Source organism: Chiloscyllium punctatum, chromosome 2 (genome assembly GCF_047496795.1).
Source record: "Chiloscyllium punctatum isolate Juve2018m chromosome 2, sChiPun1.3, whole genome shotgun sequence".
NCBI classification, from domain to species: Eukaryota; Metazoa; Chordata; class Chondrichthyes; order Orectolobiformes; family Hemiscylliidae; genus Chiloscyllium; species Chiloscyllium punctatum.
The window spans coordinates 8,618,943-8,643,150 of record NC_092740.1 but is presented as its reverse complement, the minus strand read 5'-3'; the positions used below and the strand labels follow the sequence as shown (position 1 = coordinate 8,643,150).

General features: G+C 44.8%; 1 long non-coding RNA gene across 1 annotated transcript; it reads left to right on the top strand.

The window, feature by feature from the left end:
• The first annotated feature begins 863 nt into the window (after positions 1–863).
• Positions 864–7,688, top strand: LOC140492621 (uncharacterized). Its single transcript, XR_011963589.1, has 3 exons — positions 864–976; positions 3,427–3,466; positions 7,649–7,688. It is a non-coding gene; the product is annotated as an uncharacterized lncRNA (long non-coding RNA).
• The last annotated feature ends 16,520 nt before the right edge of the window (positions 7,689–24,208 follow it).

The following is a 24,208-nucleotide window of genomic DNA, read 5'->3' as shown; positions in this document are numbered from 1 at the left end:
CCCAGATCATGGGTTCAAATCCCACCACAGTACATCTCTGGCCTGGTAATGACATGAGTTGCTTTCACCTACTTCCTGGTTCCCATTATCACATTGTCTTTCTCCCTGGAGGGCCATTCAGCATCCCTTTGTCTATGTGACTGTCTTTCTCACCTTATGGGTGGGCTCAGTCTCCACCAGCCTCTCACTCATTTCCCCCCCACTCCCACCCCGGTCCCACAATCCCCTGTCAACAGTTTCCATACCACCTTTCCTTAGCAGCTGTCAGTTCTGATGAAGGATCACTGGACTCAAAACTTTCATTCTGAGTTCTGTCCACAGATGGCTGCCAGATCTGCAGAGTTTCTCCAGCAATATTTGTTATTGTTTCCTTCATGACAACATCTGGTGTGCCGAAATCCCGAGGACAGTCACTATTACCAATTTTTCTCACCCTCAGTCCAGGTGTAGCTGGAGCTAAATCTGTCCTTCCCATTATCCAACTGAGACAGGGCAAGTCAGCACCGGATCCAACAACTGCCCTGTGGAATGATGTGAAATATCCATCTAATCTTCTATTCTGTGTCACAGAATTAAGCAGCTGCCTCCTTCAAGAATTGTCCTCACCTGGAAAGCACTGCCTGACAGGGCAATGGAAACAGATTCAACAGGGGCATCTTTCAGAAACAAGGGATAAGTATTCGGAAAGGAACAAGTTGCAGGGTTATAGGGATGGACAGGGGGAGGGGGAGGAACTGGATTGCTCTGTCAAAGAATGCCCAATGTGTACATTTAACCTCACACTCTATCACCCTGCTACAGGTTTCACTGCAGCAACATTGAGATATTCCTAACCAATGTTGTTCTTGCTGTTTTCCAGTGAAGACTCAGCCTGCTCAGTATGTCTCAGTATATTCACTGGTCATTCCACTGCTCATCCTCCTCCTCCTCCTCATCGTCATTGTCATCATCTTCATCACCTTCAGGAAGAAAGGAGGTGGGTTCTGGAGAGAACGAGGTTCATAAAACAATATGGTTCTGTTTTTGAAACAGCAATAAACAATGACCCTGGATTAATTTTCCCTCACCGACTCTCTCCTCTTCAGTACATTCTCTGAAAACGCTGGCTTTGTCTTTGGTGGGTGGTGGAGGGTGGGTGAAGGTGGCCTGTTCAATAGTATCACCCACTGACTGATGTCTGACTCATGGGTGATTGAAGATTGAGGCTGTTTCACAAGCAAGGCCATTCCACTCCATTCTATTAAACTCTGATGGATTAATCCCCATTCTTCTCCCCATTACTGTCAACTCTCAATGCACCAAAATGTCTTCTCATTCACTTCCATTTGACAGAATCCCAACAGACCACACCTTTTCCATTCATTCCCACTCAGTACAGAATCTCGATGGAACATAAAGGAAGCTGCAATTTGAAACAATTCCTTTTTGTGTTTTTATTGTTAAAATTGATTTGCTGCAAAAAGACAACCTGGTGCCTCAGATAGTCTGAGTAACAGACATCTCGGGGTGGAATGGTAACAATGGCTCCTGTTCGGGCCTGTGCAGTGGGGGCTATGTTCAGGCACTGATCTGTTTTGGGGCTGACCTCGTGACCTCCCTGTGCACTGGTTGATCAAATTAAAAACATAGTCTCTTTTTGAACACAGGAGTTAGATTTGCTATTGTTGAAGGCAGTGGGACCAGCCCAGAACCTTGGGAATTGTGGGAAATGTAAAGCAATTGTTCAATTTTCCCAGCAACTCTCTTTAAAGACCCTGGGATGAAGTCCATCAGGGACTCAGGGAACTGTCAGTCCACAGCATCAATGATTTACTCAGGACCACTTCTCTGGTGTTTGGAATTTTCTGGGTTCCTCCTTCCTTTTCATTTTCAAATTTATAATGATCATGAATGTTATTTTTATCCCTTATCCTGAAGACTAATGCAAAATACCCATTTAATGCAATTGCCATTTCCATGACTAATTCTACAAACTCCTGTTGTTTTTAAACCATCTAAGTGTAACGTTGCCATATTCCCAGAGGACCACAGTGGTGTTCTCTAATCAGAGAGAGAGAGAGAAAAAAACAAATGACTGGTGGTGTGTTTAACCTGATAATCATCTTATCTCAAGTAAGAGTTGAAGTTGAAAAAGTGGGACCTTTGTGGTAAGATCAGCTAATGTGGTAACTGAATCCATGCTTTACATCCCAAGTCAGCTGTCTCACCAACATACCTGCAAAATGTCTCGAGAAACTCTAACTATCCACTCTTACAATACTGCCTAACTTTCTCTGGACAGTAAGGTTTCCCTCCTTATGAATTTTGTTGCCTTTGATTGATGATTTTTATATCCTGTCCAATCTTCTCACCTGTTCCTTTATTTTGTGTAAATATTTGTGTTTTCTTTCAGTTTGACACTGTCATTAATTTTTTTACAGTTAACTATTACTCCTCGTGAGATATCTGTATCTCTTGACCATTCCCTTCACATAATTTATAAGTGAACTTTAGCTCATTGACCGCTTATGATCAAAATTAAATCTCCCAGTGTGTTCGAAACAGGTACCCTGGGGTTAGTCTTGCCCAAGTAGTCTTTCTGGGTATAAAACAAGATGTATTTTTGAGTACTGTACTGGGGATGAGTGCTGGGGTTGACACAGAGCTTTTATTATTTTTGATTTATAAAGAAGTATTTTTGCATTAATATGATAAAATTTGACTCTATTTTTAAAATTTTTGAACTTATGTCTTAAGTAGACACATGTTTTATCTTCATTTCTTTTGAGAATTAGCTTCTGCTATAGTATGATGCAAACTCTGCAGCATCGTGCGCTTATCTTTCAGAGAGAGACCATTTCATCAAAAACAAAAACAACTCAAAATATGCTCGAGCAAACCTGTTTCAGTCTGGGACCTGACTTGTCCAGGAATAACATCAACTGGGATCAGAACAATATTAGTACCTTTCTCTCTTGTTTCTGCTCTTTGACTGAACACATCTTCCTGCATCTGATCTCTTGTTCCCACTGATTATTGTAAAACACTCTCATCTGACTTGGTCAACTATCATTTACATCTTAGCACTTCCCCTCATCCTATCTTCTGCATTTAAGCCAATATTTTCCGAGCTACCGTCAGTTCTGAGGAAGGGTCACCGGACCTGAAACATTAACTCTGATTTCTCTTCAGAGATTGCGCCAGACCTGCTGAGCTTTTCCAGCAACATCTGTTTTTGTTGTTGGTCCATTATTGATATTGGACTGGGATAAGGAGGACACTCCTGAGTAAAGCTTTAGCAATCAGATAAGATTCGAGAGATCACTGTATCTAACCGTGCAAAATATATGTATTGTTGGTCAGGGATGGTTTTGCTGGAGACTCATCCAACTGTGGAGACAATGTGGCAAATTTGTTCATATTTATGAATCATTTTTATCTTTTTAGGGGGTTCACAGCAAATGGATCCGACCACAGCTTTGAAAAGGTAAGGTCATCAGTGACTGATATAAACGTGGTTGTAGAAATGCGCTGGGCCATAGAGTCATACAGATGTACAGCATGGAAACAGACCCTTTGGTCCAACCTGTCCATGCCGACCAGATATCCCAACCCAATCTAGTCCCACCTGCCAGCACCCGGCCCATATCCCCCCAAACCCTTCCGATTCATATACCCATCCAAATGCCTCTTAAATGTTGCAACTGTACCAGCCTCCACCACATCCTCTGGCAGCTCATTCCATACATGTACCACCTCTGTACGTCCTCTAGTACTGGACTCTCCGACCCCAGGGAAAGGACTTTGCCTATTTATCCTATCCATGCCCCTCATAATTTTGTAAACCTTTATAGGATCACCCCTCAGCCTCCGATGCTGCAGGGAAAACAGCCCCAGCCTGTACAGCCTCTCCCTACAGCTCAAATCCTCCAACCCAGGCAACATCCTTGTAAATCTTTTCTGAACCCTTTCAAGTTTCACAACATCTTTCCGATATAAAGGAGAACAGAATTGCACGCAATATTCCAACAGTGGCCTAACCAATGTCCTGGACAGCTGCAACATGACCTCCCAACTCCTGTACTCAATACTCTGACCAATAAAGGAAACATACCAAATGCCTTCTTCACTATCCTATCTCACTGCGACTCCATTTTCAAGGAGCAATGAACTTACACTCCAAGGTCTCTTTTGTTCAGAAACACTCCCTCGGATCTTACCATTAAGTGTATAAGTCCTGCTAAGATTTGCTTTCCCAAAATGCAGCACCTCACATTTATCTGAATTAAATTCCACCTGCCACTTCCCAGCCCAGTGGCCCATCTGGTCCAGATCCTGTTGTAATCTGAGGTAACCCTCTTCTCTGTCCAATACACCTCCAATTTTGATGTCATCTGCAAACTTACGAACTGTACCTCTTATGCTCGCATCCAAATCATTTATGTAAATGACAAAAACTAGAGGACCCAGCACCAATCCCTGTGGCACTCCACTGGTCACAGGCCACCAGTCTGAATAACAACCCTCCTCCAGCACCCTCTGTCTTCTACCTTTGAGCCAGTTTTGTATCCAAGTGGCTAGTTCTCCCTGTATTCCATGAGATCTAACCATGCTCACCAGTCTCCCATGGGGAACCTTGTTGAAAGCCTTACTGAAGTCCATATAGATCACATCTACCGCTCTGCCCTCATCAATCTTCTTTGTTACTTCTTCAAAAAACTCAATCAAGTTTGTGAGACATGATTTCCCACACATAAAGCCATGTCTACTATCCCTAATCAGTCCTTGCCTTTCCAAATACATGTACATCCTGTCCCTCAGGATTCCCTCCAACAACTTGCCCACCACTGAGGTCAGGCTCACTGGTCTATAGTTCCCTGGCTTGTCCTTACTGCCTTTCTTAAACAATGGCACCACATTTGACAACCTCCAGTCTTCCGGCACCTCACCTGTGACTGTCGATGATACAAATATCTCAGCAAGAGGCCCAGCAATCACTTCTCTAGCTTCCCACAGAGTTCTCGGGTACACTTGATCAGGTCCTGGGGATTTATCCACCTTTAACCGTTTCAAGACATCCAACACTTCCTCCTCTGTAATCTGGACATTTTGTAAGATGTCACCATTTATTTCCCTATAGTCTATATCTTCCTTATCCTTTTCCACAGTAAATACTGATGCAAAATATTCATTTAGTATCTTCCCCATTTTCTGTGGCTCCACACAAAGGCCGCCTTGCTGATCTTTGAGGGGCCCGATTCTCTCCCTAGTTAGCCTTTTGTCCATAATATATTGTAAAAGCCCTTTGGATTCTCCTTAACTCTATTTGCTAAAGCTATCTCAGGTCCCCTTTTTGCCCTCCTGATTTCCCTCTTCCCTAGTATACTCCTACTTCCTTTATACTCTTCTAAGGATTCACTTGATCTATCCTGTCTATACCTGTCATATGCTTCCTTCTTTTTCTTAACCAAGCCCTCAATTTCTTGAGTCATCCAGTATTCTCTATACCTACCAGCCTACCCTTTCACCCTGACAGGAATATACGTTCCCTGGATTCTTGTTATCTCATTTCTGAAGGCTTCCCATTTTCCAGCCATCCCTTTACCTGCGAACATCTGCCTCCAACCAGCTCTCGAAAGTTCTTGCCTAATACCATCAAAATTGGCCTTCCTCCAATTTAGAACTTCAACTTTTAGATCTGGTCTATGCTTTTCCATCACTATTTTAAAATGAATAGAATTATGGTCAGTGGCCCCAAAGTGCTCCCCCACTGACACCTCAGACACCTGCCCTGCCTTATTTCCCAAGAGTAGGTCAAGTTTTGCACCTTGTCTCGCAGGTACGTCCACATACTGAATCAGAAAATTGCCTTGTACACACTTAAGAAATTCCTTTCCATCTAAACCCTGAACACTATGGCAGTCCCAGTCAATGTTTGAAAAGTTAAAATCCTTACAATAACTACCTTTTTATTCTTACAGATAGCTGAGATGTCCTTACATGTTTATTTCTCAATTTCCCTCTGACTATTGTGGGGTCTATAATACAGTCCCAATAAGGTGATCATCCCTTTCTTATTTCTCAGTTCCATCCAAATCACATCCCTGTTTGTATTTCTGGGAATATCCTCCCTCAGCACAGCTGTAATGCTATCCCTTATCAAAAATGCCACTCTCCCTCCTCTTTTGCCTCCCTTTCTATCCTTCCTGTAGCATTTGGAAAAAAAGTCAAAAGTTAAATTAATATCTGTGGCTTATATTTTAAGTTTAATCAAGAGACTTATCTCCAAAAACATATAATCAAGAAAGAACCCACTGTACTCACTAATACAGCCTTTCTCTTGGACAGACCTAAAACAACAATTAACTTATCTGATTCTGTGCTGTGAACTTCGCCCAATGTTCCTCCAAGATTAGTTGTGAAATTCACTGTTTGTTAATTTTCCCAAATGCACTCCGATGTCCAGCAACACATGAATTCAAAAGCAGCAAAGGCAGTAACTGTGCAGGTTCTCTCTCTCTCTCTCTCTCTCTCTCTCTCTCTCCTGCACCGTCCTCACCATGTGCTTCCTTTGTCTGTTCTTCTCCCTTTTAAAACTGATGTTGTTTTGACTTTTTTTCCAAAGTTCCAAAACAATGCAACAGCATATAAACCAGTAATTGCTGCTCCTGCGATTTGAGGAAATCACCTCCAGCACCTAAAATACCTCAAAAAAGGAGCAGCTCTTCCAAGTTGAAATGTTTCCCGTCCTCCATCTTAGATTACCCAGAATCCTGAATATCTCTTGCTCACAGACAGAATGCAGGTCCCTGCTGATGAGCTGCTAATGTGGTTTGCCCTTTTAAAAAGCTGGTCGAACACTCAGAGTTGAAAAGTGATCAATGGACTGAGGTAAATGACAGATTGATGATTTCTGAGCAGCAATTTCCAGCAATTGTAAAACTCTAGCTCCTGATTCACCGTCTCCAAATTAACCTGCAATTTATCCTCAATCAAAACTGAAATGTTGCTCATTTTTATCACAGTGGATACTTTGAGTTGTATTGAATGGTGGGAAAGATTAAACGATTATCACTTGCAGCGAGTGCTGAGGATAAAAAGGATGTTTTTGTGAATCCTACTATTTTCTCTCTTGTTGTCCAAGCAGCTGAATTTCTATTGGATGGGAATGTGATTTCCTGTCATTCCCCACTTTCCAAGATTTCCATGCCCTGTAACACCCTCCAAAGTTACAGCAGATGGGAAGCCCCTGCAAGCACTTTCCCCTCATCTCCAACACCCTCCCTCCCTGCCCTGTGACTAGTTGCTCCAAGCTGAGCCAGAGCTGCCTGGAATGATCTGTCACTGTGATTCCTGACAGTGTCTGCACAGCCCTCCCTGTGTTACAGCTGCTGACTACACCTTGGGTTCCCTGGGTGCCAGACATATTCTGATGCCAAGGCAAAACTGTTTCTCATGACAATTTATTCAACGGTGGCTTTTCTGATTATCTGAGTATCTGTGATTTCTGGCAAAGTTCATTCTATTAACTGTGTTTATCAATCTTTGGAATCTGTTCTCTGTGTAACCAAAGCAAGAGATTGATGTACAGTAAGAATGTTCCTTTCTGTGACCTGGCAGAATGCATTTAGATTCCTCGGAATATTCATGTTCCTTGTGTATTTTTCAGGAATGATCCAGGTTCATCCAGCATTCCCGGGACTGATCAGTGCCAGCAGCTCACTGCTCCAGGTACTGTCTGTACTCTAACTGACCGATCATTGTCCATTTCAGAGACTCTAATGGAGAGAGTGTGAATCCTGGAGAGATATTCAGGGGCAGACTGTTACATTGAGTTAAACCGTTCTCCAGCACAGAATAAAGCCCTTCGGCCCATTGAGTCTGCATCAGTTGAAAACTATCCCCACCCCCATCCTTAAGCCTTCACACTTATTGCATAGATTGATGTCTTTGATAGATGAACCTTTTAACTTTCAGACCATTCAATGTAAATGAATGAAAAGATATGGGTTTCCATTAAGGGAGCTGACCAGACTCTGGATTATTGTTCGGGCAATGGAGATGGAAATCTTCTCCTCAGTCACTGACCCTGGATGGATTCTTGGACAATAACCATTTCCGATTCCCTGAATCATCTGGCTGAGTAACTGGCTCGGCCCGGTCCTTGCTGCCTCGAGCTGTTCACGGCCAGTCTGTCTGCTGCTTTGGTATGGGTCAAGGAAAACAGTCCAGTTGGGTGTCACACGTCTCAAATGACTCCCGGTAGCTGGGCTGCTGTGGGGAACCTGAGGGTCGGGTTCATGTTCTGGGGAGAGAGGTTCAATTTTCACCATGGCAACTTGTAAAATTTACACTTAATTATTAAATCTGGAAGCATAAACTCAACTCTGTGATGGTGGCCATCTGAATTAACATTAGTTGTTGTCTTAAAAAAAAGTTCTGGTTTGCCAGTCTCCTTCAGGGAAGCAAACTTACCATCTCTACCCAATCTGCCCGACAGGTGACTTCAGATTCCCATTTCAAACCTCAGTGTGTCTTTTTAGGAGCGATTGAATGCAATGTGTCTGACTCTGACCTGCTGCCCTCTGAAATGGCCAAGCAAGCATCTCACTTCAAGGGTGTTCAGGGATGGGCAACAAACGCTGGCCTTGCCTGTGAGACCCATGTGCCTTGCAAGGATATGAAAACTACTGAATTTGTTCTCATTCTCTTCTCAATCCCTGCATCCTCCAATGTTCCCCCTACCTCACCTCAACTCTCCACCAGCGTCCAACATTGAACATAGAACATTACAGTGCAGCACAGGCCCTTTCGCCCTCGATGTTGTGCCGACCTGCGAAACCAATCTGAAGCCCATCAAACACTATTCCATTTTCATCCATATGTTTATCCAATGACCATTAAATGCTCTTCAAGTTGGCAAGTCTACTGCTGTAGCAGGCAGTGTGTACCACTCTTATACGACTCTCGAAGTAAATAAGCTACCTCTGACATCTGTCTGATATCGTTCCCCCCTCAATTTAAAGCTATGCCCCTTCGTGCTAGCCATCACCATCTGAGGAATAAGGCTCTCACTGTCCACCCTATCTAACCCTCTGATTATTTTATGTTTCAATTAAGTCAGCTCTCAGCCTTCTTCTCTCTTATGGAAACAGCCTCAAGACCGTCAGCAGTCCTTGTAAGACCTTCCCTCCAGACCAGGCAACATCCTCAAAATCTCCTCTGCACCCTTTCCAAAGCTTCCACATCCTTCCTGTCATACGGTGACCAGATCTGCATTCAATACTCCAAGTGCAGCCACACCAGAGTTTTGTAGAGCTGCAGCATGACCTCATGATTCGAAAACTCAATCCCTTCACTAATACAAGCTAACACATTGTATGCCTTCTTAGCAACTCTATCAACCTGGGTAGCAACTTTCAGAGATCTATGTGCATGGACACCGAGAACTCTCTGCTCATCTACAGTACCAAGAATCTTACAATTAGCCCAGTACTCTGTACTCCTGTTACTCCTTCCAAAGTGAATCGCCTCACACTTTTCCACATTAAACTCCATTTGCCACCTCTCAGCCCAGCTCTGCAGTTTATCTATGTCTCTCTTTAACCTACAACATCCTTCAACATGATCCACAACTCCACCAACCTGAGTGTCATCTGCAAATTTACTAACCCATCCATCAAAGCCCTCACCCGGGTCATCCACAAACATGACCCAAAACAGATCCTTGCGTACACCACTAGTAATTGAACTCCTGGATAAACATCTCCCAGCAACTACCACCCTCTGTCTCCTTTCACAGAGCCAATTTCTGATCCAAACAACTAAATCAACCTCAATCCCATGCCTTTGTATTTTGTGCAGTAGCCTACCATGGGCAACCTTATCAAATGCCTTACTGAAATCCATATCCACCAAATCAACAGCTTTCCCCCCCCATCCACCTGTTTGTTCACCTTCTTAAAGAACTCAATAAGGTTTGTGAGGCACGACCTACCCTTCACAAAACCGTGTTGACTATTCCTAATCAACTTATTCCTTTCCAGATGATTATAAATCTTATCTCTTATAACCTTTTGCAACACGTTACCCTCGTTACTCACTGGTCTATAATTACCAGGGTTGTCTCTACTCCCCTTCTTGAACAAAGGAACAACATTTCCCTCCTCCAGTCTTCTGGCACCATTCCTGTTGACAACGACAACATAAAGATCAAAGTGAAAGGCTCATCAATCTCGTCCCTGGCTTTCCAGAGAACCCATGGTAAATCCTATCCGACTTATCTATTTTCACACTTTCTCGAATTGCTAACACCTCCTCCTTGTGACCATCAATCCCATCTCGTTTAGTGGCCTGTATCTCAGTATTTTCCTCGACAACATTATCTTTATCTTGTGTGAATACTGAGGAAAAATATTCATTTACCGCTTCCCCTATCACCTCTGACTCGATGTACAATTTCCCACTACTATCCTTGATTGGCCCTAGTCTTACTCTTGTCACTCTTTTATTCCTGATATCCTTATGGAAAGCCTGAGGGTTTTCCTTGATCCTATCTGACAATGGTGTCTTATGTCCCCTCCTGGCTCCTCTTCGCTCTCTCTTTAGGTCTTTCCTGGCTAACTTGTCACTCTCAAGCACCCTAACTGAGCCTTCACATCTCAACCGAACAAAAGCTTTCTTCTTCCTCTTGACAAGAGATTCAACTTCCTGAGTAAACCATGGCTCCCGCACTCAGCAACTTCCTCCCTGCCTGACAGATACATGTGTATCAAGGACCTACAGTAACTGTTCCTTGTATAAGCTGCACATTTCAATTGTGCCCATCCCCTTCAGTTTCCTTGCCCATCCCATGCATCCTAAATCTTGCCTAATCACATCGTAGTTGCCTTTCTTCCAGCTCATAAATCTTGTCCTGCAATATATACCCATCCCTTTCCATTGTTAAAATAAACTTAACCAATTTGTGGTCACTATCACGAAAGTGCTCACCTACCTCCAAATTGTACACCTGGCCAGGTTCATTACCCAGTACCAAATCTGAAGTGGCCTCATCCCTTGTTGGCCTGTCTGTGTACTGTGTCAGGAAATTCTCCTGCACACATTGGACAACAACTGACCCATCTTAAGTACTTGAACTATAGTATTCCTAGTCAATATATGGAAAGTTAAAGACCCCCATAACAACTACTGTGTCACTCTTGCTCCTGTCCAGAATCATCTTTGCTATCCTTTCCTCTACATCTCTGGAACTATTTGGAGGCCTATAGAAAACTCCTGACAGGGTGACCTCAACTTTCCTGTTTCTAACCTCAGCCCATACTACCTCAGTCGATGAGTCCTCAAATGTCCTTTCAGCAATCATACTACTGTCCTTGACTAACAATGCCACTGCACACCCCCTCCCCCCACCTTACCGTCTTCCCTGTTCTTACTGAAACATCTAAATCCTGGAACTGCAACAACCATTCCTGTCCCTACTCTACCTATATCTCCAAAATGGCCACAACATCGAAGTGGGAGGAAGTGAGGACTGCAGATGCGGGAGATCAGAGCTTAAAAATGTGTTGCTGGAAAAGCACAGCAGGTCAGGCAGCATCAAAGGAACAGGAGAATCGACGTTTCGGGCTTAAGCCCTTCTTCAGGATGTTTGATTCCTGACGAAGGGCTTATGTCCGAAACATCGATTCTCCTTTTCTTTTGATGCTGGCTGACCTGCTGCGCTTTTCCAGCACCACATGTTTAAGCACAACATCGAAGTCCCAGGTACCAACCCATGCTGCAAGCCCAATATTTCACCTGCTCCAATCACATCTCTAACTCAGAGAATGATGTGGTGTCCACTGAGCCATTGCTGATATTTAAGGACAAGCCTGTCGATGCATGGTCCCTTATCATTCCTGTTTGTGTTACAGATCAGGACAGTTCCATCCTCTATGCTGAGATTGACAGCAACAGAACAGGTAAATGGCTGCACCTTAAAGGTTTTGAGCAATTGTCTAATTGATAATCAGATTCTATAATCAAACTAAGAGAACATTTTGTCTTTGTTAAAGGTGGCAAGAGATTCACAAACAGTCTGTCAGAAGGCCGTGAGTCAACGTTTGTTTCTATATTGAGAAAGTGTATCGTTTGAGATCACTCCCACTCCCCCATATCTTTAAGAGCTGATTTCACTGTGAGTCTGGTTTCCTGAGGAGGAGTTGCAGTGTTGATGTTTGAAGCTGCAGTGGGAAACTGGTCAACTCATAGAATTCGTGCCTGGCCACCGTCAGAGAATCATCCCAAATGAGAACTCCCAGTTCAGTTTTAACTGACCTTGAATTCTCCCCTGATGAGGTCTTCATGATGCGAGTCTGACCCAGTACCATTCCCTCAGAAGACGATTGTTGAAGGGTAGTCAGGTCTGATAAACATGATCAAATTTTTAAGGAGTATTGAAGGATGGTTGATTGGGTGTTTGATATTGACCATCAATGCGGATGTTAGCAAGGTGTTTGGTGAAGTTCCACAAGGCAGACTGGTCACAAAATCAAAAGTTCATGGGATCCAGGGGAAAGTGGCGAGATTGATCCAAACCAGGGAGACATTGAGTTGTTGTGAGCGGGTAGTTTTGTGACTGCGATGCTGTTCCGAGTGCCACTCAGAACCAGTTCCCTCAGTGTTCAGGTTCTATCAAAGTTTGGACATGTCTGTAGGAGTCATGATTGAGAAACAAACAGACAAACTCAGCAGGTCTGGAGAAAAGAAATGGAAGAAAGCTACAACATGAAGGGACATAGGGGTACTTGTGCACAAAACAAAGGTGCAGAAGAGATTGAGCAGGATGTTCCCTGATTTGGTGTGTGTTAACTATCAGGAGAACTTGGTCAAACCTGGATTTATTTTTGCGAGAGTATTGGAGGGTGAGGGGAGACCTAACAGAAATACATAAATTTATGAGAGGCAGGGATAGGAGAGACAGTCCGTTTTCTTTCAAAGAGTGGAGATGTCATATACAAGCGGCATAAATTTAAGGTGAATGAGGAAAAATTTGAGGGTGATTTGTGAGGATAGCTTTTAACAAAGAGAATGGTAGATGTCTGGAACAGGTTACCAGGAGAGGTGATAGAAGCAGATACGTTAGCAACATTTAAGAGCCATTTAGACAGGCCCATGAACAACAGGAACAGAGAGGGATGGACCATGTGCTGGGAAATGGGATTAGTTTAGAATGGCATCATGGTTTGCATTGACATGGTGGACCAAAGACCATGTTCCTGCACTGTACTGTCCCATGTTCTGTATTCTATGTTTAGAGAGACAGGAACCATCAACACATCTAAAACCCAGGAGAAAGTGTGTGCTGCAGATGCTGGAAATCAGAGTCAAAATGTGTGGTGCTGGAAAAGCACAGCTAGTTCGGCAGCATCCGAGAGGCAGGAGAGTTGATGTTTCAAGTATAAACTCTTCATCAGGAATGACTCTTCTGCTCCTCGGATGCTGCCTGACCGGCTGTGCTTTTCCAGCACCAACCTTTTTGACCCTGACATTTAAAACTCACTTGGATAAGGATTTGAAGAACATGAGTCTCCAGGGCTATGGACCAGGAGCTGGGCAGTGGGATGTTCTAGAGAGCTCTGTATCAATCAACACAGTTACAATGGGCTGAATAGCCTCCTCCTCTTGTTCGGGAAACCTTCCAATATAAATCAATAGAAATTGCTGGAGAAACTCAGCAGGTCTGGCAGCATCTGTGGAGAGAAATCAGATTTAAAATTTCAAATCCTTCTTCAGAACTGCCTGTAGCTGGGGAAAAGTGGTATCTATGGTAAAGACAGGTGGTGGGGGAGGGGAAAAGGAGTGAGCAGATAGGTGGAGATGGAGCCCAGAGAGAGTGAATGGAAGTCAGATCATCAAAAGGATGGGAGGGAGAATGAAAAGCTGATAGTGGGGACAATAAGTTGGTGAAAATGGTTTGGCTGTGCTGAAAACAACTCATGTCACGACAGGGCCTGAGGTGTGAGGATGGATAAAACACCTCATTCTGGCTGTAAAATTATTTAGAACTCAATACTGAGGCCAGGAAGCTGCAGGGTGCCCATGTGGAGAATGAGATGCTGTTCTTCCAACTTGCACTGAGCACCGCTGGAGTGCTGTGGAAATGGTGGTTAATGATCCTCTGGATGTGGAAGCTGGTGCGATGATAGATGAGGGTAAGGGATTTGAGCAATTCATCAACTTCACCAACACATTCCACCCTGACCTTAAATTTACCTGGACCATCTCTGACACCTCACTCCCCTTCCTGGACCTCTCCATCTCCATTAGTGACGACCGACTTGAACTGACATTTTTTTACAAACCCACCAACTCCCACAGCTTCCTGGATTACACCTCTTCCCACCCTATCTCTTGCAAAAATGCCATCCCATATTCCCAATTTCTCCGCCTCCGCCGTATCTGCTCCCAGGAGGACCAGTTCCACCACAGAACACACCAGATGGCCTCCTTATTTAGAGACCGCAATTTCCCTTCCCACGTGGTTAAAGATGCCCTCCAACGCATCTCGTCCACATCCCGCACCTCTGCCCTCAAACCCCACCCCTCCAACCGTAACAAGGACAGAACGCCCCTGGTGCTCACCTTCTTCCCTCCAAACCTTCGCATAAACCAAATCATCCGCCGACATTTCCGTCACCTCCAAAAAGACCCCACCACCAGGGATTTATTTCCCTCCCCACCCCTTTCCGCCTTCCGCAAAGACCGTTCCCTCCGCGACTACCTGGTCAGGTCCACACCCCCCTACGACCCACCCTCCCATTCTGGCACTTTCCCCTGCCACCGCAGGAACTGTAAAACCTGTGCCCACACCTCCTCCCTCACCTCTATCCAAGGCCCTAAAGGAGCCTTCCACATCCATCAAAGTTTTACCTGCACATCCACTAATATCATTTATTGTATCCGTTGCTCCCGATGTGGTCTCCTCTACATCGGGGAGAGTGGGCGCGTCCGAGCAGAGCGCTTTAGGGAACATCTCCAAGACACCCGCACCAATCAACCAAACCGCTCCGTGGCCCAACATTTCAACTCCCCCTCCCACTCTGCCGAGGACATGGAGGTCCTGGGCCTCCTTCACCGCCGCTCCCTCACCACCAGACGCCTGGAGGAAGAACGCCTCATCTTCCTCCTCGGAACACTTCAACCCCAGGGCATCAATGTGGACTTCAACAGCTTCCTCATTTCCCCTTCCCCCACCTCATCCTAGTTTCAAACTTCCAGCTCAGCACTGTCTCCTTGACTTGTCCGGACTTGTCCGACCTGCCTACCTTCTTTTCCACTTATCCACTCCACCCTCTCCTCCTTGACCTATCACCTTCATCTCCTCCCCCACTCACCCATTGTACTCTATGCTACTCTTTCCCCACCACCCACCCTCCTCGAGCTTATCTCTCCATGCTTCAGGCTCACTGCCTTTATTCCTGACGAAGGGCTTTTGCCCGAAACGTCGATTTCGCTTCTCGTTGGATGCTGCCCGAACTGCTGTGCTCTTCCAGCACCACTAATCCAGTATTTGCTTTCCAGCATCTGCAGTCATTGTTTTTACCTCAAGGGAAGAGAAGTGATAAGGGCAGAAATGCAGGAGATGGATTGGACACGGCTGAGGGCCTTGTCAACCATGGTGATGGAGAATCCTTGGTTGAGGATAAAGCTTGACATTTCGGAGGTCCCCTTTGCAGAATGTGGCCCCATCAGACAGATGTGGTGGGCTTGGAGAAACTGGGAGAATGGAACAGAGTCTTTCCAGGAAGCAGGGTGTGAGGATGGGGAGTCAAGGTAACTGTGGGAGTCTGAGATTGTCATGAATATTGGTGACCAGCCTATCCCCAGAAATAGAAACAGAGATGTCAAGGAAGGGAAGGGAGGAGTCAGAGATCAGGTGAAGGTGAGAACAGGGTGGATATTGGAAGTGAAATTGATCAAATTTTCCAATTCTGGATGAGAAGGGGAAACAGCACTGATGATGTCATCGACATACAGGAGAAGGAGTTGTGGGAGTGGCCTGAGGAGGCCTGGAATGAGGAATGTTCCACTTGCCCCACAATGAGAGAGGCATAACTGGGGCCCAGGTGGGTACCGTTGGCCACACCAGTGAAGAGAAGGTGGCTGGAGATCACTAACCAGTAATTCTGACACCGACATAAACTGGCAAAAGAATCATGGATGTAGTTGGGAAGGGATGGACAAGGGGAGGAAAAATTCAGTCAAGGTCAGCAGAGATAAGTTCCCTCAGGCAGGAAGAAGCAAGAACACTGGATCAGCCCGGGCAGTCCAGCTATAGATTTTGGATAGAAGGTAGAAGTGGGCACGTCAGGATTGGGGGAATGTGAGCTTGGAGGCTGTGAGGGCAGTGGGGAGATCCTGGATCAGATGAACTTTGTGACTGTTATGGACACAACAGCCTGAGACCAGTCAGTTTAGGGGACATAGGGGTGAATGGAGGAGGGCATAGAAATTAAAATGACCCATGTAATGTTAGCAGTTCTCGATGGACAGGCAAAATCTCCGGTGTGAGATTATTGATGATAATTTCAATCTGTTCAACCGCAACATTGATTACTCTTCTTGAGTCATTAAGTCTGTAGCTTGCCTTCTTATCAGGAGTAGCTCCCTTGTTCCTTGTTACATTCAGTGTTAACTCTCTCCTGTCTCCCAGGAACAGATCCTTGATGTTGCGTTGACTCCTTCTTCTCAGGGATGGCTAATTAACATGTTGCTTTTAATTCCTTGATTACAGTTTCTCCTTGTCCCTTTCATCTCAGTACCACTGCATTTCAGAAAAAATCATTGTTGATTCATTCAAACTCTGAATCATTATCAAAGTTCTGAAGTTTACGTTCTCATAGCCCCTCATTATTCTAAACTCCAGGGGAAACAAACCCAGCCTGTCCTCCCTCTCCTCATGAGACAACCTGCATCTCAATCTCAGAAACCTCCTTTGAGCCAGCACCAATATCCTTCATTATGTACAGCATTTGAGATGTGATCTCAGAACTGCCTTGTATATCTAAAATAACATGTTTACGTTTATATCCAATTCCTCTTTTATTCAAGGATAGCATTTTATTAACCTTCCTGATTCCATGGTATAAGAGTGTACCTACCTTTGTGACCTGATTCCCACATCATGTTAGAATTCTGCAGTGGTTCTCCACTCACATAATTCTCTCCTTTTTCCCTGTGTTTAGTGTGTCTGCCCTGCCCAATGTCTGTACTCTGTGATCAATACAAGCTAATCCAACTCTCCTGTTCAGTGCTTTAACCAGATTATGACATCATGATCACATTGTGGTTTGTGGCAGCTTGCAGTAAGAAATTAGTTGACTGAAAATATAAAAATAGAGCTCCATCTGCTGTAAGGGGTTATTCAGTGCCCTGAGATCATGAAAAGTTAGGCGTAAATGCATTTATTTTCATTCTGGTAATGAGAAATGCAACAACCAGTTTGTGAAGAGTAATGTCCCACAAACAGCACTGTGCTCAATCAGTTAGCTTGTGTATTTTCATGATGTAGATTGGGGGATGAGTGATGTTGAGGACACAATGGTCTGGGTTGAGGGATGAGTGACAAGGACACAGTAGAGAGCTCCTCTGTTCTTCATTGAAGTAACACATTTGGAATTGTTCACAACCACCTGAGAGAGCAGACCAGAGCAACCTTTAACATCTCAGCCACAAGATAACACTTTAGACATTGTAGCGCTCCATTCGAACTGCTCCGAAGTCTCAGCATTGATCTTACGATGTAGCCACTGGAATGGGGAATTGAACCCACAACCTTCTAACCCCAAGGGGTATGTGGTGTCCACTGAGCTGTTGTTGATACCTAACAACAAACCAACCAATAAATATCCCCTTATCATTCCTGTTTGTGTTCCAGATCAGGACAATTCCAGACTCTGTGCCAAGATTGACAGCAACAGAACAGGGAAATGGCTGCACCTTGGTGGTTTTGAGCTTTTGTCTCGATCTGAGATGAGATGAGTGACTGTTGTGGACAGAACAGCCTGAGAGTATTCAGTTCAGTGGGAGATAGGAGTGAATGGAGGAGGACAGAGAAATACAAAGACCAGTGTCAGTTCTCAATGAACAGGTCAAGTGCGGCTTAAAGGCCAGAGGGAGAGGTCCAGGTGGAGGAAGAGAGTTGGAGGTGGGTGAAGGGGTCTGTGGGATGGACAGAGGTCTCCATTCGAAAGAAATGGGCACAGAGGCAAAGGCAACGGAAGAAGAGATCAACATCATGTCGTGTCTGAACTTCGGTGAGGTGGGAGTGCAAAGTGATTAAAACTGAGACCTTTGCTGAATGTTCTGTACTCAGTATTGGAGAAGGGTGAGTGAATGTCCAACAAGAGGTGGAGGTAGGAGAATGGGAGAGACAAGTGGGAGAGTGGGTGGAGGAAGGTTCCAGAGGGGTGGGGGTACATGGTATCGGGTGAATGAGCTGGAGAATTAAGTTGAACTGGGGCTGAGGACAGCTTTGAGACAGTGTGAAGGGGTGCTGATGGAGAGAGAGGTCAAGAGTGTGTATATGATGGTATATAGCACTGAGTGTGGGTCTCAGGATGTGGTGAGAGCAACTGTCTGAGGAGTGATGGACATCATGGAGAGAGCTGTGATCCTGGGTGGATTCAAAACACAAAGGATGAAACTCATTCACTGTTTGTGTCAACGAATGACCCCATCCCGTCCCATCACTCCCTCTCATCCCTATAGCCTCGGTGCTAACACATGCTGTCTGACTACCAGCCTTTGGCCTTATCGAGAGTAGTGGGGACAAGGTAGGAGAGCAGAACTGAGCCAGAACCGGATCAGTTGTGGTCTTAATGAATTGTGGAGACAACTCGATGGGCCATAGGGCTTGCTCCTGCTGTGAAGTACAATGTACATATCTTTAAATTGAAGCTGATGAGATTCAAAGTTACTGGCTGTGTGGTTTGGAAACTGGCTTTGGGCCAGGAAGCAGAGTGCTGTGGTCTGTGGTTTTATTTCAGACTGGAGGGAAGTGTGCAGCACTGGTGATATAATTGAAATGTGGGCCCGGTGGATCTCATTCATTAGATTAGATTCCCTACAGTGCGGAAACAGGCCCTTCGGCCCAACAAGTCCACACCGACCCTCCAAAGAGCAACTCACCCAGACCCATTCCTCTACATTTACCAATTCACCAAACACTACAGGCAATTTAGCATGGCCAATTCACCGAACCTGCACATCTTTAGACTGTGGGAGGACATTGGAGCACCTGGAGGAAACCCACGCAGACACAGGGAGAATGTGCAAACTCCACACAGACAGTTGCCTGAGGTGGGAATTGAACCTGGGTCCCTGGCGCTGTGAGGCAGCAGTGCTAACCACTGTGTCACTGTGCCAACCCTTAATGAGCTCGGAGTCTCAGAACCATTTGTATTTAACAAGGTGATTGTGAATTGAAACGTTATAAAACATCCTGCAAGATGACCAAATGTTCACAAGCTGTAGTAGTTGGTGAATGAATTGAAGAAGCCCCAAACACACTCAAACAATGAAATGATTCAAAAATACAGAGGCAAAAGCTTTTGTTGTGTCTTCGGAAGAACAGGGAATGTGTCCAAACACTGTTCAGTTTCCGGACCGTGAGGATGCAGTCACTACATTCCTGTTCCTTCCTGCAGTTACATGGAATCACCACCACTTCCAAGTTCCCTTCCAAGCCACCCACTCTGTACTGACATGGAAATATATTGTCGTTCACTCACTGTCACTGGGTCACAATCCTGGAATTCCCTCCCCAGTGGCATTGTGGGTCTCCCAACATTTACACGGACTGATGATGAAAGCAAGGACTTTTTGCTGCCTTGTGGAGAGCTTTGTTGTCAAACAGTCACTGCCATAGTTTCTGGAAGGTTGAGCTGTCTCAGCTGATCCAGGGTTGGATCTCTTCCCCAATGGGCATTGAGAAGCAGAGGGCCCTCGTGGTCACCTATGGGCTGGACTGAGTCTGGCATTGATGGGCAGAGCCAGTGATGTCAGCCCTGGGCACCGTTTTGAGGGAGGTGCCTCCCAAACTATCGAGAGTGCTAAATGTATCCCGGAGTCTTAGCATATACAAGAGGTAGAATATTGAACTGACCAGTGATTTGTGTTTTGGTTTGGCAACACTCAAGCATTAGCCAAGTCCCTTGTTTGCAGCATTGAAGAGACCAAGGGTGGCTTGCTAGTCGGGTGCAGAATGTGAAAACAACAGTGATGTTATCAGTGCATACTGCATCTTATGTGGGTCTGTTGTGGTCATTTTATTATTGGCATGGATGAGACTGAGGTTGAAGAGATTTCTATCTGGGCCGTGTTTAATCCTGACACCAGAGGTCAAAGCTGCTGTTTGGTAGATTATAGATAATATGGAGCTATCACACAGCGTTGCTTTACTCTGGTCCTGTTCCTTGAAGACATCCATTCCTGAAGATGTCAAGTCATCCCAAAGCAGTTGCAGAATTTGGAAGAAGTTTCTGGACATTCCAACTTTTAAGAGTATGATTCATCAAGTGATTTACTGAGACATCTGCTGTGATCAGGTTGAGAAATGTAATACAGAGTTCCTGGTGTTGTGTTTGACATTTTACTTGGAATTGTCTGACAACAAAGGCCACGTTGGAGATTCCATTGGAAGGTTTAAAGCTGTAGTGTGTCTTTGGGAGGATTCCCACAGCCACAGAAAGTCGGAGAGTCGGGAGAATGTAGATCAGGATGTTCTCCACTAAGGACAAGATGCTCCACCATTCAAGAGGATCATGTCTGAGCTTGTAGTTCAACACCACTTTCCTGCACTATCCCCTTACCCCTCAATGTTTTTAATGCCGGGAAATCTATCAATCTCATTCATGAATATACTCAATGGTTAAGCTTCCACAGCTCTCTGATGAGAGAATTCCCAAGATTAACTGCTTCGAAACAATAAATTCCCCCTCATCTCAGTTCCAACCACCTATCCCTCATTCTGAGACTGTATTCCCTGGTTCAAGCCAGTGTATGACACTCACTCTGTAACAAGTGAATCTTTTTGTTGATATGGAAATCCGATCCGTTCACCACATTCCAGATGGGATCTCACCAAAGATCGATATAATTGCAGTGAGATGTCAGGAATTAAGGGAGGGCCACATCAGGAGTGAAGGAAGGACTGAACCAGGAGTGAGGGAAGGACTGAACCAGGAGTGAGGGAAGGACTGAACCAGGAGTGAGGGAAGGACTGAACCAGGAGTGAAGGAAGGACTGAACCAGGAGTGAAGGAAGGACTGAACCAGGAGTGAGGGAAGGCCTGAACCAGGAGTGAAGGAAGGCCTGAACCAGGAGTGAAGGAAGGACTGAACCAGGAGTGAGGGAAGGCCTGAACCAGGAGTGAGGGAAGGACTGAACCAGGAGTGAGGGAAGGACTGAACCAGGAGTGAGGGAAGGCCTGAACCAGGAGTGAGTAAACTACCCTCGATCTCTTCAATGCTTCCAAGGGTTGTCCCATTTACTGTACACTTCCCTCTTGCATTAGACCTTATGCATCACCACATGTCTCTCCAAATTAATTTTCAGCCGCCATTTCTGTGCCCAAGTCTACAACCTTTACATGTCCTGCTGTATCCTCTGGCAATCTTCCTCACTATCCAAAGCTCCCTCAATCTTTGTGTCATCTGCAAACTTACTAATCATACCACCTACAATATTCTCCAAAATATTTATAAATGTTGTGAACTAACAGGGGTCCCAACACTGACTCCTGTGGATCACCAATGGTCACAGATTTCCAGTCAGAAAAACACCCTTCCACCACTACTCTCTGTCTTCTATGACTAAGCCAATTCTGCGTCCATCTTACCACCTCTCCACAGATCCATGTGACTTCAATTTCACTATCAGCCTGCCATGAAAAACTTTGTCAAAGGCCTTATGAAAGTCCATGTGGACAATATCTATCACCCTGTTGTTGTCAATCATGAAACTTGCTCAAAAGGCTGAATCAAGTTTCTGTGACATGACCTTCCTGCACAAAACCATGTTGACTCGTGTTAATAAGAAGATATTTTTTCAAATTGAGTAAAGCCAGTCATTAAGAATCTACTCCAATATTTTCCCTACCACGGACGTAAAGCTCACCAGCCTGTAAGTTCCTGTATTATCCCTATTGCCCTCAAACAAAGTGACAATGTTGGCTCTTCTCCAGTGCTCTGGGACCTGTCCTGTGACTAAACAGAATCCAAGGATTCTGTACAAGCTCTCAACAATGTGCTTCCTCACCTTGAGGCAAATCTCTATTTATTTCTATTAAAATATCTGTTTCTGTACCCTCCATTTACCAAAATAAATGGAAAATCATCCTGTACAATGTTTCTAAATGCAGACTTGCTGCAGTGCAATCTTTGAGACTGGCTGCTGCTTTCCATCACTTCCTGATGACATTGGCTTCCTCTTTGAGCATGTGGCACCTTGTCGCCCTGTATAAATCTGCTCACTGACAGCCCCTCTCATTCTTCAACAATTACTGTACCTTACACCAGTGTCCTTTTGTGGGACTGGTGTCACATGTAGACCAGACCAGGTATGCAATGGGATGCATTGAAGAAGGAAATAAGGAGAGTCCAGGGCTAAAGGGTGGGACCAACAAATCCAGTGAACCTTGAAGACTGAGGAATACACAGCACTGGATGAAGGGAAAAGGGAGGCTTATGGCAGACACTGAGAATTCAAAACAGTAGCAATTTCTGGAGGATTATAAAATGTGCAAGTGGGAAATTAAAGTGAAGATTCAGAGTGCTAAAAGGAAATATGAAAGTATACTGACAGGTAATATAAAGAAGCATCCAAAATATTGAAAGGAATATTCATGGTAAAAAGACAACAAAGAACATGGTTGTAATTGAAACTTGAACCCAGAGGCTGTAATTGACAACTTTATGTTGGTGTTCAGGCGTGAGAGGGATGATTTTGGTGTAGAAATCGGGGAGATAGTCTGTGACAAGATGAAAGAAATTAACATAGAGAGGAACTGCTGAGTGGTATGGGCAGCAAAAAGTAGATAAATCTCCAGGGCAGGATGAAATGTATCTCAGGTTGTTGAGTGAGGCAGGGGAGATAATAGCAGGGGCTTTGGAAACAATGTTCCATTCCTCTCCGTCTGCAGGAGAGGTGCTGGAGGACAGGAGGACAGCCAGTGTGGTACCTCAAGAAGGGAACAAGGGATAAACCAGGAAACTTCAGGCTAGTCAGTCTCAACTCTGTGTCAAAACGTGTGGCAGGTCAGGTTGATGAACCGCTCGTGCCCAAAACATCGACCCTCCTGCTCCTCAGATGTTGCCTGAGCTGCTGTGCTTTTCCAGTGCCACACTGTTAAACTCTGACTCTCCAGCATTCACAGTCCTCACATTCTCCTTGAGGGGTCAGATAACCCTCTCCTGCTCCTATTTCTTATGTTCTTGTGTCTCCTTGGACTTCGGCAAAACTTTTGATCAGGTTCCACATGGGAGAACGATAGCAAAGGTGAGAGCCGATGGGATCCAAGGAAATTTGGGGTAAATTGGATGCACAACTTGCTGATTGGCAGGAAACAGAGGATGATGGTCGAGGGACATTTTTGTGACTGGAAGTGTGTGTCCTGGGGGTTCCCACAGGGGTCACTGTTGGGGCCCTTGCTATTTGCGGTTTGTCGTAAATGATTTCGACTTGAATGAAGAGGGGTTGATCAATATAGTCCCAGATGATAAACAAATAGTTGGGGTAGTAAATATTGAGGAGGATAGCCTTAGACAACAAGAGGATCTTTACGGGCTGGTCAGATAGACTGATCAGGAGCAAACAGTATCCAACATGGATAAGTGTGAGGTGATACACTTGGGCAGGACGGAAAAGGGAAGGGAAGATATAATGAGCAATAGGACCCTGGGAAACACCAAGGATCAGAGCGACCTTGGTGTGCATGTACACCAGTCCCTTAATGTATCGGGACAGGTGGATAACATGGATAAAAAACCCTATGGGATACTTCCCTTTATTAGTTGAAGCACAGAGTTTAATTCAGAGCAGTGAGGTTATGTCGGAACTGTATGCAAAATTGGTTAGGTCACAGCTAAAGAATTGTGTGAAGTTCAGGAATCCACATTATGGTATAGAGCAGATTTGCCAGGATGTTACTTGGGCTGGAGAGTTTCAATTCTGAAGAGAATTTGGA